The following is a 16,351-nucleotide window of genomic DNA, read 5'->3' as shown; positions in this document are numbered from 1 at the left end:
CAGAATATAAACTTAGAAATCTTAGACATCATCATCCTTGGTCATATATAAAAAAACATTTATCAAACACGTAGGGATCTAATTTGCCAAAAAAAAATTGAACTAAAAAGTAGCATTTAAACAAGGATAAACTGAGGATAAACTGATCAAAGAAAAATTATTATTATCTGAGAAATTGTTATATCTGAAAAAATTGAAGAGAAATTATTATCTGAAAAAATAAAATTATTATCTAATGGATTTGTTCTATTACTAAGGTCCATAGAGAATAAATTTCAGGGATTTTTCCTTAGATTACTATAAAGTATGAAAATCTTTGTTTGGGAAGATTAGTAAAATAGAATGCTAACATATTGAGATTTTTAATTTTATCATGACTACTCTTGCTATTTCAGAGGTTATTTAAGATATTCTGCTAGATTTCTTCTAATTTACCTTCTGATGTGCTATGAAAATGAAGCTTGGATCCTTTGGGATACTTTGTAAGTTCCCATTGGCCAATTCTAACTTTATTGAATGCTACCATCTTAAACATAAGAAGGAGTTAATAGTCGGGATAAATAATCTGCTAAACTATTATCACTACCTTTGGTATATTCGAAATTTGTGGCGGCCCCACTTCCCCCTAAGGCGAACCAAAGGGTTGGCGGGTCGCCTGCCTAACTCTCGCTAGCTCTCGCCAGGGCTCACTCACTCTAGCAACTAATTTCATCAAACATAAATCGAAAATAAACCTTACTTCTCAAGCAAGCTAAGTACTTAAATAAATCATACAATTCAACTTATACAGCCCAAAAATACAATTCCAAGTACCCACGAAAACGCCGAGCTAAAAAAAAAACTTAATTAACAATTTACAGTTCCTAATCCAGGGCACAGAAGCACCACAGGATTCACATTTCCCAAAGGCACAAAAACAAAAAAAAAATCATCCAAAAGATATTAAAGTATCTCCCAAAGTACAATTACAAAAGTGGGCATTCAAAATATAACATTTCTTTCTAGTTCTCCAAGACTTCATGCATTTCAAAACTTGTCAAGGAAAACAAATTGGAAGGGATGAGCCAATAGCTCAGTGGTGCCTCGTAACATGCAATGCAATTTAACAAGTACAAATGGACAAGTAAGCAATTAACAATTTAGGAAAACGAAATAACATGACAAGAAAAGGATACGGGGCTCTTAGGAGCCAAAGTCCTCGCGCTTGATCAGGTAATTTATAGTAGTTGATACTTCGTCGACTTTCACTACCTAATCTCCATGTAGACATTTTCCCTAATCTGCACGTCTCCTTGCAACGACTTTCCCCTTATTTTCAAGCCCGACTCCAACACGAATTTTGCAAGCACTTTTACCGAGACGGCAGAGAGGTACCTCCCACTCTAATAGAGCGTGGTACGTGCATCCGTTTGGTTTATTTAGTCGACGAGACCACGCTCCAATCGACCTTGCAACACTTGTACTTATGGCATTTCACGCAATCACATAGCATATATCATTTCATGATATCTCTAGCAAGTACTTTTAACAAGTAGTTCAACTAGCAGTTAAACACGATTCATGCAAGAGACACTCACCTCAAATAAAGAGTCTAGAATTCCAAATTTTGATCGAGATGTGCTCTTCACCAACTCGTAAAATCATACAAATAATTCACATAAATTTTCACTTTTGAGTTGGTGAATTTAACTCGAGTCAACTAGCATTTAATTTCACTCAAAAATCCCAAACTAGCATTAATCGTTCTCTCAAAGTGAAATCCACAAATTTCGAGTGAAATTAAATTTTGAGGTTTCTTTAAAACCAAAAACTTGCTAAATTCGTCAAATATTCCAATAACCAAGTTCTAGAGTCATATAAGCAATTAACACCACTTTGGTGTCACAAGTTGAGAAAAATCACATTTAACCATTTAGAGGAATTTTCCCTTCTAATTTTTCCCAAAAATATCTTGGGAAATTCCTTTAAGAGGAAATCATATAAACCAAGTAAAACTAGTCATTGGAATTTCTATAAAATAGAAACTCCTTAAGTTTGCCAAATTCCATTGACCAACTTGGTTCAAGGATTTTCATGAAGGCAAAAACTTGAGTTTTCAAGAAAATTTCCAAATTTGGCATATTTCTCGAAATAGGGCATTTGGTCTAATAAAATTCAAGGTAATTGACTCGAAGTGGACCTAGTAACAAAGGTTAATGCTAGAAAACATTTTCGGGACAAATTTAGTCCACATTTAACCAAAACGAAATCCAAACGTCAAAATCATTTCTAATTTCAAACAAAATTTCTGTTTTGGGTAGCCTCATGAAGAATAAAATTTTGGTCCACTTTTTGGACGTAAACTCTACTAGATTTTTGTCCCAAATAGAGCTATACACACCCCTTAACTAAATACAAGTCAAATTGGGTTCATATTAACGTGAAAATCATTCAACATGTCTCATGCAAAGCTGGACAAATTTCCAAGTGCATTCGGTACAAGCAGTCCATTTTCTCTTCAATTTGTCCAAAATTTTTCAACTACTCAAAAGCTACATTTTTACCCAAACAATACTTCACATATAGGTTAACATGTTTACAGCTCAAATAGTTCAAAACTTGTCAAAACCAATCCCCAAAATTCGCCGAAAAATCTGGAAATTTCCAGATTTTTTTTTCGGACAGCTCAAGGGGCATTTTTCTCTTTGATTTTTCAATGAAATTTCCCATTGTACCAAAGCTGCATTTTCACCAAAACTACTCTACACATATAGGTGAACATATACATGATTTAAATAGCTCAATAACTTCACAAAATCCAGCTCAAAAATTCGGGTAAAAATGGAAGAAAATCAAGCCTGTTTGTGCGGCTATAGCAGAGCAGAAATTTGCTCCTCTTTTTCTCAACCATTCTCAACTTATAACTCATACTTTAAGTCCATAACAATCACAACTAATTAGTCTATCCTCCCAACAAGCAATCCAGTTCATTACCTAAGCAAAAATTGCAAAACAATAACCGGTAACAAAGCTGGAAAATTGCTCCCTCATCCGGCCAGCACCCCATTTTCATTCTTAAAAATTTTCCCAACATTTAACCACCACAAAACACACATATAAACACATAAAACACCTCTAGCTTCATCAATCATTAGCTTAGAGGATCAGCAACCCAACAAGTTTCACCAACGCAAGCTAAAATTTCAAGAACCAAAAAGCTGCAAAAATATGAAATCCTGCTAAGTGCTAGGCGGAAGTTTTTGGGTTACCTTCAGGTGGTTGTTTACTAGCTAAATGAAGTGCATAGTTCCCCCAAGTTTGCTCCTAGAATCAAAGAAGTCAGTAGGCACCCTTGCACTCTGTTTTTCCGCTTGTCTGACCTGTCACCGCAGCAGCACAGTAGCGACCGAAGATGAAGAGGGCTGGGGTTCTAGGGTTTTTGGTGAGCTTGGGGTGGTTTTGTGGTTGGTGGAAGGAAGAAAAAAAAAAGGAAGCTGGCTTTTCTCCTTCACCCTGGTCCGAACAACCCAGCAGCAGTAGCAGTGACAGGAGCAGCGAGAGTAGCAGCAGCAACAACGATCTTCTCCTTCCTCTTGCTCGATCGAGGCAGCAGCAAAGAGTGAAGGTTGATGCTGGAAATGGAAGGTGAAGGTAGGAGTTGAAGGTTGGTGAAGATGGAGGATCGGTGGAAGCTGTGGAAAAGCAGCGGCTCCTGTTTCTTTCTTGCACCCGAAGATCAGAATTTGGTGGGAAGATATGAGTGTGAAAGCTGGGATAAGATGGGTTGAAAATGAAGGTAAGCTAAAGGTATAGGTTTGTTGACTTTTGGGCCTGCCATTAAGGGTGGGGAAATTTTGAATTAAATCGCGTTTACGCGCGAGAATTTTATCTACTGGTAGGAATTCCCCATATAACATGTTCTCAGCTTAGTTGTACATTTTTATAACCTCTACACCCTACATTTCAACTTAGGGCTACATTGCGCGTCAGTGCGCAAATATTCACCCTAATGCTTAGCCGAACGCGAACCGTCAAATAAATTTTTAAAAATTCATGTAATTTAAAATATAACATTTATATAAGTGAAAACATCATTAATAATATAAATACGCATTATTAAATATAAATACATATTATTTAATAATTTCAACATTTAAATAATATTTTGATTTTAATTTTCAGAAATTAATGCCATTTTGAGATCCTCACAAAATTTATTTTGTAATCATTGCCTATTATTCTATCTACAAAATTTAACCATCTTCTACTTGAGTTTTTCTTTTCATTTTTCTTTTTAAAATACCTAACTATGGCTTCACAGTCCGTTCTTACTATTATTTCATTTTTATTTAATATAAAAAGTCTAAAAGCATCTAGACTGTATGTTACTGCTAATAATTCTGCATCTATGTTACTTATATTTCCTCTTTCTCTATATTTTTCACTAGGATATCTACAAATTTGTTCTTTATTTTTATTATCATATTTATTAGATTTTGCTAATAATGTGGCTCCCCATCCTAATGAGCTTCTATCACTTTCTATAATCAGATAATCTGTATCTAAAGGTAATTTTAGGTCTGGTAATCTATTAACTTCTTATTTTATTTTCCTTACTAGTTTTATATTGGTGGGTGTCAAACCAGTAAAAATAAAATTCCTACTCTTAAGTCACGAATTAAGTCCACTATGGTACTGGAGCAGGGACTTAGGCTGTGCAATGGGTTACTAGCTTCACCCTGGTGCCAGAGTTTGCTTGATCCGATATACCAAAGTATATTAATTACGTGAAAGACAAAATTCGAATATAGCAGTGAGCAGGGTCGAATCCACAGGGACTTGGGAATTTATTTTGAATGAATGTAACATTAAATAAAAATGGGGGAAATTGATATGGAACTGTCTAATTTAATTGCTCAAATTAAAAATAAGACAATCGCAGATAAAATAAATAACAATAAATATAAAGTAAATTAACGGAAGGAAAATCTCTAGTCAAAGGTATAATCTCCACTAATGGTTCGAATCATTGATCACAGATGCAGAGATAAAATCTTTCATTTACAAATAAACTGGTTATGGTTGTCAACAAGCTCTGACAACCTGCCTAACCTTCCTGATTCGATAACCACAACAAGCTCTGTGGTTATTGCCCTAGCCAATTAAGCAGTCCTAAACACGCTCTTAGGATTTAACCTATTGACAGCATTAATTATTAGACTGGCCACCAATTATAACCAACAAACATACACGCTCGATTTATTTAGGCTATATCATATATTTCCGCAACAACAATTCAAAAGTTTCTACTACAATTGAATCATGTCACTTGCCACATGCACTAAAATTACCCAACAATTACGGATTGAGCACTCTTAGATGGCTGTTAATTACTCACACAATTAAACAGTGATCAAGTATTTAATTGCAAGAAATAATCATATGCATAAGTGAACAGGAAATATATAAATACTTGCAAATTAAAGACGTAGGCAAATCAATTCGATCTCACAGTTTTGTCGAACCAAAGCTTCGATTTAACCTCTGACTAGATGAAGAAATTAGCCACTCCTCATAGTTGAATTGCAGCCAAAAGTACTACTCGAGTTCTTAATTGAAAAAGGAAAATAAATTGGGAAAAGGAAGGAAAAACGGAACGGAACGGAACAGAATGGCCTGCGTTCTCCCCTGCCGTTTTCTTCTTTTTCTTTTTTCTAATCCTCTTCAGTTGAACCAGAGGTCTTGTTTTACCTAGCGTCCCCCCAGGGCTTCTTTAGCGTTTCTTTCTTTTCTTTCCAAAAATGGGCCTCGTGTGCAATTGAAGCTCAATGGGATGCGGGCTTTCTGCTGCATCAGTTGTACTATTCTTTGCTGTAAACTAACCAAAAGCAAAAGCCCAAAACGCTTGCTAACTTGATGCAGTAACAATCATCAACCGAACAGGGCATTGTAGATTAATACTCCTGGATGGTTTCCACACCCCATCATCCCTGATGTAGCGGTTTTCAAGTATCAACTAAGAAACTTGTATCAAGATTTTCTTAATGGAATTTCCTCAATTAGGCTTCAATTTCTCCTTTTCTACCTCAATTGACTTGAAGTTCCTAGAAATCACACAAAAATTCAAATATAAGTAGAATTTGGCACATTATCACAACATTTGGTCAAAATAAAGGGGCAAATATTAACAAATAAACTGCCTAATTTGCGCATTAACATATATCTTCTTTATTAAAATATTTCTGTTCTTTTAATGAAGTTTTAGCAAAAAGTGGTCCTATCATCCTACTTAAATTTTTAATAAATGGCTTAGCATAATAAATGACTTAGCATAATTTAATAGTTTTAAAAACTATTGTAACTTCTTTATTTCCTCTATTTTATCAAGAAACTCTAGGATCCTTTTATTAATAGGGGTTGTAATTTTATTTTCTCTTGTTCTATTTCTATTCCTAAAAATTCTATATTTTTTCTAAAAAAAATTGTGCTGTTTTAGAGCTTATGATTATACCATGTTTGAGAAATTCTGTAAAAACTAATTTTAAATGACTAATATGTTCATTTCTAGTTTTAGAAAATACTAGAATATCATCTATGTATACTAATACAAGTTCACTATACTTACTAAATATATTATCCATTTTTTGTTGAAATACTGCAGGTGCATTTTTAAGTCCAAAAGGCATAACTAATCATTCAAAATGTCCTAATGGGTTGGTAAAAGCTGTCCATTCTATGCTATCAGGATGCATTTTGATTTGCCAAAATCCTAACTTAAAATCAAACTTTACTAAATATATATTTATCTTGAATATATATTTACTAATTAATTGGTTTTTGTCTGGTATATCATAACTATTTTCTTTTGTATTATCATTTAATCTTTTATAATTAATTACCATCCTACTTTTTCCTCTAGTAATTTCGCTATGTTTGTTAACTATGAATGCTACGCTTCTATGTGGACTTTCATTTCTTCTTATTACTCTTAATTTTTTAAGGTCTTCTATATGCATTTCAAATTCTTTGATTTCTTTATTACTAACTTCTATTTTTTCTATGGAAATTTTTAGATTTGGATTTAAGATTTCTAATTTACAATATATTTTATCTTCTTTCCAAAACTTTGTTGGATTTTCTCCTAATATTTCTAATTTACTTATAATTTTATCAATTTCTTCTATCCTTGTTTCTAGTAGATTATATGTTTTTTATTGTCTATAAGTTCCATACAGATTCTAATTCATCATAAATTTCTTCTAACTTTAATCCTAAGTTTTCTTCTAGAAGTTCTTTACATTGTCCTGGTATTTTACATTTGCATTCTTTTTCTATTATTTTCTTTTGGATTATATCTAAAAATTTGTCTATATTTATATCTTCTTTTTCTTTTTTTTTTCTAATTGTCTAGTCCCACCATGCTTCTCTTGTAACTCTAATGTTATTTCTAAGGTAGGTTCTTTGAGTATAGTAATACCTTTTCTGGTTATTTATACATGCATATGTACATATATACATATAGTGTATATATATATATATATATATATATATATATATATATATATATATATATATGAAACAGAGCAAAGACTTAAATGCAAAATCTAACCAAAACAAAATTTGTAGCAGGAAAAAGTGCATAAACGATGGAATGGCAAAGGATCACCAAAAGAAAGATTCATACAATAGAACAGTAATGTTGACTTTACAAAAAAAAAATTTCAGTAGCACATTAAACTTACAAAGCAACTTAATGATAATGGTAGTGCTATAGATGAAACTCCACGGCGATAGTTAGCTAGAAGGCAATTCCAAGGAAGCAAGGGAAAAAGAAAGAGATAAGCTGATTAATTATGAGGTAAAAAAAACCCAAAGCAAAAGTGAGGAAATTGTTTGAATAGCACAAATACTGGTAATTATCATGATTAAAGGTAAAATTCTGGATGGCAAAAATTGCCTCCTCTATTGAATTATATGGAACACAGACCAGAGCAATCAACCTCAATCACACAAGAGCCAAAAAGCAATTTTTTGGCAGATCCATAATGAAAGTTGTTGGTGTTATTACAAATATAGGTAAGGTAACATTAACAGTCGATGATTAAAATGCATATAATTCCATATGCAAAGGATGCGCATTACTGTAAAATAGGGTTGCCCATATTGAGCCCAACACCCATGTCAACAGCTGTCAATCAATAAGGCCGCCACTTAGCATTAAATGTAGCCAGTAAATAAGAGTAACAATACAAAACCCAGCAATTTAAACCCATTTTGTGTTTCTTGGCACCACTAACTACAATCGTCTGGCAAACCAAGACAAGAGTTTTAAAAAAATGGGAAAAAGGGTCAAACAATTCTCGCCTCAACCAAACAACCATACCCCAGCGAATTAGTGGCTGTCGCATCAGCAGAAAAAAAAATCCAACACCCACCACAATTGCATTCTCCTTTATACTTTATAGGTTGATAAAGATGAATAGTGTGATGCATACTGTGCAAGAAATTAGCATAGGATGGTATAAAAAATGTTTATAATTTGTAATCTAAACTGAAGAAATTACATTACATAGTTGGCAAGCCCCATTTTTTGGAAAAATAAAATTATGGGTTTATAAAAATGAATTTTTGATTAAGTTTGATTAAAAAATGAGTTTTTGATTTTTAGAGAATAAATAAAGAAAAAGGGCCTCAAATGGGACTTAAAAAGTGGGGTGATTTTGGCCCAAAATAATAGTTTAAAAAGGATTTTAAAAAAAAAAAGAGTCGTCACTTAGTATTGAGTTAAGGTGTACTAAGTCACCTAAAAATATATTTTAATAAAAAATAGAGAAAACCCTTTTTAAATGACTCCAAATCTTCGAAAAATAAGAGAAAGAAGTTTGAGAGTCATGGTTTAAGAAAGGGAAGACAAGGATAAAATCCAAAACACCCTTTCAACCTAACCAAGGCTAGTTGCGTGATTTAGTCGAAAATTTTCTTAATTTAACCTATAAAACTTATCACATTTGGATGTTACTCTATGGATGCAAACCTAAACCTAATGGATATCAGGAGGATCGAAATATCTTTTCAAAGTTTAATTGGTACGAATCACATTAATTGTGATGTCCAAAATGACTCTTAGAAGAGGTCACGAGTATGCAAAGAGTGTGACTCGAAGAAACGAAAAAATTATAATATATACGTGATCTAAAAGAGAAATGCAACATGACGGGTGCGGGGAACTAAGATTCGTGACTAGATTTTCCTTTTTTATAGAGGAGATACAAGCGTGCTAAGGCTAAAAAGCCATACTCGTCCATATCTCATATTTGAAGGGTTCTCTCCTAATCTAATCAAGCAAATGATCTAACCTATTTTTAACTTTCCTTAAATGAAATGCAAATCTAATGTCATGTCTCACATAGGGATAAGGGATATACGTATAGAGAAAATATCATGCAAAAAATGGTAAGGATCCTAAAAAATAGAAAACATGCATGAAATGTAGTGATTGTTACATAAATATGGTCTAGCGCCTGGACGGTCTCTAAGGGTCTAGCATTGGACTAACCCATTTGTAAAAGTATTCACTACCATTGGACTAGTGAGAAATCGAGGAGAGTAGCCACAACTAGTGTTGGACTAGTGTGGTGACGTCATGTATTTATTATATTTACATAAATCATATAACACATAATAAAAGCAAGTAAACACATAAATCACATAGAGCACATAGCACATAAACATGGTATTTAGATGCAAAGACCTTAAAAAAGTGAGTAAACACGTAAACACATAAGCATGCATCCACACAAGCAAATAAAAGCAAATAGAGACCTAACTATTACATTCGAGACCCTAACTACAATATAAGGGAGGAAAGAATAAAATAATAACCTAGCTAAATACATTTTTATCAAGAATTAAATCCTATCTATTACGTGAACTAGCTAAATACATGTCTTGAACTCCCTATCTATTACAATTTGGCATTTAAATGACTCTCAAATAATCAAAAATTAAATTAAAATAAATATACAAAATTAAAAACAAATAAAGTGAATAAATAAAATAAAATAAACATTCAAAAATAGGCAATTACACATATAAAATCACATAGGAGCACATAGGAGGATTTAAAATAACACAAGAAAATATCTCCCTTGACGTAGTAGCTAATGGGGGATTGGATTTGCCCTATTTAATTCCAAAATTAACAAAAATTATCAAGACACCAATTTAATTAACAAATAAAAGCAATAACAAGTAAAGAAATGAAAATAATCATGAAATTGATCAATTAAAGCAACCTATATTCAAGAATTTAAAACAAGTAGGGACCTAATTGAAACATTGAAAAAGTTTTGGGGGTCAATTATAATTATCACAAATGTTAGGGGTCAAAATCAAAGCAAAATAAAACTCTAAAACTAATTAAGCTCTAATTATCTCCTAAACCAAAAAATAAAATTGTCTAAAATATGACTAAAACATAAGAAAATGATTGAATTTCAAAAATAGTAAAATTGATTGATTTTTCCATATGTTTTGTGCCATAGCAAAATTAAGCAACAATTCGGGGGTCAAAATACAATTTTTGGAAATATTTCATGTAGCCTTCCGAGAAGCTCTCTTTCTTCTGCAATTTCCTACTGCTACTTTGCAACTTATTCAGACATCCTTCTCAATTTCAAGCCAAAACTAGCAAATTCATTAACCAAAACCCATTACTTCAACACTCTTAGATTAACACAACCCAACTGCAGGAAACAAGTCATTGAAGATCAAATGAGGAACCAAATGAAAGAACATGCAACGACAAAGAAAACAAAACTAGCTATCTGGTGAATCCTAGATGGGTTTATCAAAAGCTAACATTTTTCAGCCAAACCCTTGAACCATCGAGCATCAAACTATCCCAACACTTTGATGAAATCAAATCATCAAAACCCATGGATCACATCCATTCCGTTCACGGATGAAAGAAAGTTGATGGCTTTTTGTTCATAAGAAATCCCAAAGCAAGATTTTTATTACAAGCTACGGAACTTGCAAAAACAACAAAAACAAGTATTCACAATCAACTTCTAAGCCTTGTCATCTCTTAGTTCGAACAGAATCCACCCGACCCATCAAAATGTATAATACCCAGCAAAATCACAAAGAAAAACTGCATCATGAACCAAAAAAGGGCCAAATTTCTTGAATTTTTATGTGCAAACAGGTTGGAAAAGAAAGGAGAGTGAGGGAGGGTTACCTCCTAATGTTTATGGGGCCAAAACAACGTGAGAAATCTGGAGAAATGCGTTCAGACGACAGGTTTGAAGCTGCAAATTTTTTGTCGACGAAGATCTAAGTATTGACGACTGGCTAATTTCGAGCCAAAATTTGAGACTGCTGAAGATGGTATTTCGGGATGTTTTCTGAATGAAAGTTAAAGATTTACCAACATAGTGAATGCAGAAACTGAAGGAAAACCAAGAGGATCAAGAACACGATCGAAATTTGGTCTTGAAGTAGGCTTCTTCACCAACCCTGGCTCATTTTCTGGGAAATTTTCTGCAATTTTTTTTTCCTTTTTCTCTCTTTTTCTCCTTCTTTTTTTTTTTGTTCTCTCTCCCTTTGATCCCTCCGCCGCCCCCTCTCTCTTTCAGATTCTCTCCTCCCTTTTTCTGGTTTCTCTTCTCCCTTTCTCTCTTCTTTTCTTTCTCCCTTTTTCTCCCTCAGCCGAAAATCCTCTTTTTTCTTCTCTTTTTCTCCCAATTTCTCTCATTTTTCCTCTCTCTCTGCAATCTCTCCCTCCCTTCCTTGCTTCCCAGATTCTCCCTTGTTTCCCTCTCAGTTTTTCCTTTCTTTTGTTCCTCAGCCACCACCCTCTCTCAATCTTCTCCCTTCTCCCAGTTCTTTTTTCTCTTTTCCTTACCCGAAACTCCTCTCTTAATTTTCTTTCTTGTTTCCAGATTTTTCCTCAAACTCCACCTGTCCTAGCCACCTAGTTTCTTGTATGTTGTAGTGTTCAAAAAGTCAAAACCACATGGCTCATTTGCATGCATTCCACTTAGCTATCTTGCATGTTTTCCACATACTTTTGTTTTTATTTTGTTTTTCAAAACAAATTTAGGGTAAACAAAATGTTAAACTCCTACGTGAAATTGCCTTGCAAATTTTCATTTATTTTGAAGAAATTATATTTGAAAAGATTAAAAACAAATTTTTGTGAGACTTTTCTTTTTTTTGAAAATTATTTAAAAAGAAAATGAACCCTAATTCAATAAAAATAACTAACTATCATTTTGCGAATTTTTGGTTAAATAAAAAATAAAAATAAAAACAAGAATTAAATAAAATTAAAAGTGAATTAAATAAAATTGAAATTTTGGTGTCTACAACTTGCCTCTATTTGTCTGAATTTCGAAGAAATTCGAGACAAAGACGTAGACACCAAATACTTACCTGTAGTTATTATGCCACGAACTGAAACAAGCAAATATATAAAGGTTAGTGGGATAAGACCCAAACCTGCTGTAACAATTGGTCAGTGAGATAAAATCCGAGTCTGTCATAAAATTGGTCAGTGGGATAAAACCCAAGCCTGCCCAAAATTGATCGGTGGGATAAAACTCGAACTTGCCTGTCGTAAAATTTGGTCAGTGGAATAACACCCTAGCCTGCTATAAAATTGGTTTTCAATTTTGCAAGATTCTGACTTGCGCTTTTTCATCGATTTCAGTCATAAACACCTGCATAGAGGGGGGTTTAACATGCACTTGAATTTTTCGCAAAATATTTTGCTTTATTCTAAAAAATAATGATGTCAAATTTTGAACAATAGATTCGAAAGTATGTAACTTGACTCTTGAGCGAAATCCCACAAATTTGTTACAAAAAATTTGCCCCAATTTGAACCTATTGGGCGAAATCTCACAAATGTATCATAAAAGTTATTGTCCAAATTTGGACTTATTGAGCGAAATCTCACAAATTAAAAACTTTGCCCCAGTTTGGACCCATTTTGCGGAACCTTAAAAATAAAAATTTGCCCCAGTGTGGACCCATTTGGTTGCAAAAATTTTGTTCGGATAGCTCTCCATTTATTTGAACAAAGTAAGAAACTGCACTTCCTAAAATTTAGAAAATAATCACATACTAACATACAATGTAAAGAAATTTAAATGTCGTGTTTAAACTCATGCAGAAAATTTCATGATGAATCTCTCATTTTAACATCGGTGCTTAGGGGGGAATGATCACTTTTCTCATTAGCTCATCCTTCATGATCAAACAAGTGGGTATTATTCATGATTTTGGGCTGACTTAGGGAAATGGTAAGTCAGGATCTGTCTTGTTTTTGTGTCCAAATTGTATCTAACACATCCAATATCACATCTTAATAAAAGCAAATAGTTTGTTATCCTTATTTCTTGAGAAAACTCAGTCAACATATAAGTTCTATAAGCTTGTAATATATGGGTAGAAGCGATAGCTAAACATATGGAAACAGCTTATGGCCTTATGATCACGAGTGATTGGTAGACTCGTTAGGAGTATGATCCTTATTTCGAATTGTCATGAAAGATAAGTCAGCGATGGAGTTTATGAGCTTGTAATGTGACTTGAAAACGATAGTTAAAGAAATAAAATTTTTAAGGACATTGCACTTAAAATCGCATTCCTTTCCAAAAAATTGCCCCAATTTTGGATTCAAAGATTTTGGAATTTGTTTGACTTTTATCATCACTCACTAGGGAATTCAGTATTCAATCTCTTTGCATTTTTTGATTTTCTCTACTCTTTTTCTTTTCTTTTCACATTTTCCTTTTTCTTTTCTTCTTTTTTTTTTTTCATTTTTTCTCTTTTTTCTTTTTCAATATCGAAATACCAAAAATGATGGAATTGAGGATCCCCTAACTTTTGAGATTATAGATGCCCCCCTCTCTTCTTCTTTCTTTTTCAAAATTGGAGCCCAAATATTAATGGTAGAATCGAATTCCCCCAACTTGTAGTTCCCTCTCTTTTTTTTTAATTTGAGCATTTTTGTTTTTTTTTTTTTTTAAAAAATTCTCCAATGTGGGGTGAGATCATAAGTGCTTTTGAAAAGAACCACTCATTTTAGCTCAAATAAGGATGCAATGGACAAATAGTGTTTAGATTGTAGAAACGATGGCTAAAGCATCATTCTTGTGCCTTATGACAACCAAAGTAAAGAATAGCTCATTGAGAATCCATTCCCCTTTGACATTTGAAATTTTTCCCAATGTAGGGTAGTGATTATTAAGACTCTTATTTGAAACGAAAATGTTCCTTTAAAGGCTTAAATGGGAGAGCAAATGATAAAATCTGTATAGATATAGAAACGAACGCTTGAAGTATCATTTCAAATTTTCAAAACAAACAAGAATAATGTATATTTTTACTTTCACTTAGTTGTGGATTGAATTTGATTATGTACAGTGGTCATTTTGAAAATAAAAATTGCCTGACTTTAAAGTTTGTCAACCAATATGACTTACTTTGAAAGTTTGATAGAAGTGGGCAAAATATGAATAGTACAGATGAAAGGGAAAAAGGTATTATAGTTGGTTTATTGAGACAAACTAACCAGTTTGAGTGATTTCTTTTGATTCCGAGCGCTTTCATTGAATAGTCTGGATCACAAATCTAATGTATGCAAAAATTTTAGACAATTAAACATACACTTGTGAATTTTCAGGTAAGAGGTTGAAAATTTTAACTTATTTTTATTTCTTAAAATTCATCATGAAATCCTCAATTAGCCAATAAAAAATGAAATATACATGATTATATACAACAATAACGGTCTAAATGAAAAACTATTGCTGGAAATGTTTGAAATAAAATTTCTTGTTCAGCTATAATACAAATGACAAAAGAAAAATCTCTAAAGAACTCCACTTTCACATATACACACTTTTTGTTTCCTTTTTCATTTGGAACAAAATGTATTAACAAACCAAATAAATAGGATTTTTTTTGACAAACAATTATGAAGTCTCTTGATGCTTTAGCCTAGCGTTTCCAGATGGATTCTTCATGTTTTTACATTGTAGGATCTACCCAACAATCAAGTAATACTTGTTATTTTTCAAAATTTATCAAACCAAAATTGTTATCAGATATAGAAAAAAATATTTTTACTTTATTGAAATATCCTTTAAAAATGTAGGGGAGGGGGAAAAAATAAAAGAAAAATACCCAAATTTAGCAAGCAAAACTGTAAAATCGGTATGCATGTCCTATAGGGAAACCCTTTATGCCAAGGGTAGGCCTAGTATGAAAAATGCAATTCTCTAAGGTAGGCACCATGCAATACCTGATGAATCCGATCAACTTGTTGAGATTCAAGTGAAAAGCAATTTAAAAAATTTGGCCAATTAGAGTGACAAAAGACATTTGTCCTAACAAAATGATGATGAAATTTGAATGGATTGATTACTTTGATTAACATATAAAGTGATGTGTGAAAGAGTCTACTCTTGAAAGGATTGCAATGTCTTTACTAGTTTATTCAGGGAAGTTTAGATCGAAACCCTAACAATGTCTCGACTATCACATTTGTTAATTTTCTAGACAATAATTTTCATCGATCCGTCACATTTTTATTCACAACCCTTGGTCACACTAACTTTTTTCAATATAGCCTACCGTCATAAGTAACACTTGGTCACGCCTAGGCTTGTCAATGGGTCGGGTCTAGGTCGGAATTCATTATTTTGGACCCAGACCTGACATACTATATCAGATCTGGATCCGACCCGTTTACCGGGGGGTCTCGGATCCAAGTCAGGTCTACCCGAAAAAAAATCTATCAAATCTTACAATTTCTAACAAAAATGAGAAAAAATATATTTGTAAATTACTTTCTAACTAATACAGAAAAAAAGAAATAAAAAAAGAAATCAAATTGACCTTACTCAAATACATCACCCTAATCAAATTATATTGATAAATATATATTTTAAATTATTAATTCATTTATATCCAGATTCGGGCAGGATACGAGTCGAAATACTATATTCCGTATCTGACCCATTTTTTGTTTGATAAAATGGATTTGAGTTCGGATCCGAGTAACGGAATTAAATTTCTACCCGTATCCGGAATAATTTGATGGATCCTGTCCGGATCCGGTCCGTTGACAGGCTTAGTCACTCCAACCTTTTTGGATATAGCCAACCGTAAGTGCGTCACAAACAAATGAGCGAATAGTAGCCAAATACATTCACCTAAGCTACCGATTTCCGCATATATTTCTAAATTTTTCCTTTAAAATATTAAAAATTTCAATTGGTCCGTTACATTCTTTTATCTTACTGCTTTTCACCCTATCCCTAGAGATAAAATTTTGTCCTCATTTTACATTTTTACC

General features: G+C 32.9%; 1 long non-coding RNA gene across 1 annotated transcript; it reads right to left on the bottom strand.

Moving 5' to 3' along the window:
• Positions 1 to 5,493: 5,493 nt before the first annotated feature.
• On the bottom strand, positions 5,494 to 11,926 carry LOC140006111 (uncharacterized). The gene is made up of 2 exons (XR_011813719.1): positions 11,222 to 11,926; positions 5,494 to 6,083 (listed from the first exon to the last, which is right to left on the bottom strand). It is a non-coding gene; the product is annotated as an uncharacterized lncRNA (long non-coding RNA).
• Positions 11,927 to 16,351: the final 4,425 nt, after the last annotated feature.

Source organism: Coffea arabica, chromosome 4e (genome assembly GCF_036785885.1).
Source record: "Coffea arabica cultivar ET-39 chromosome 4e, Coffea Arabica ET-39 HiFi, whole genome shotgun sequence".
Lineage (NCBI taxonomy): Eukaryota > Viridiplantae > Streptophyta > Magnoliopsida > Gentianales > Rubiaceae > Coffea > Coffea arabica.
Note: the sequence above shows the minus strand (reverse complement) of the source record. Positions and strands in the feature narration are given on the sequence as shown.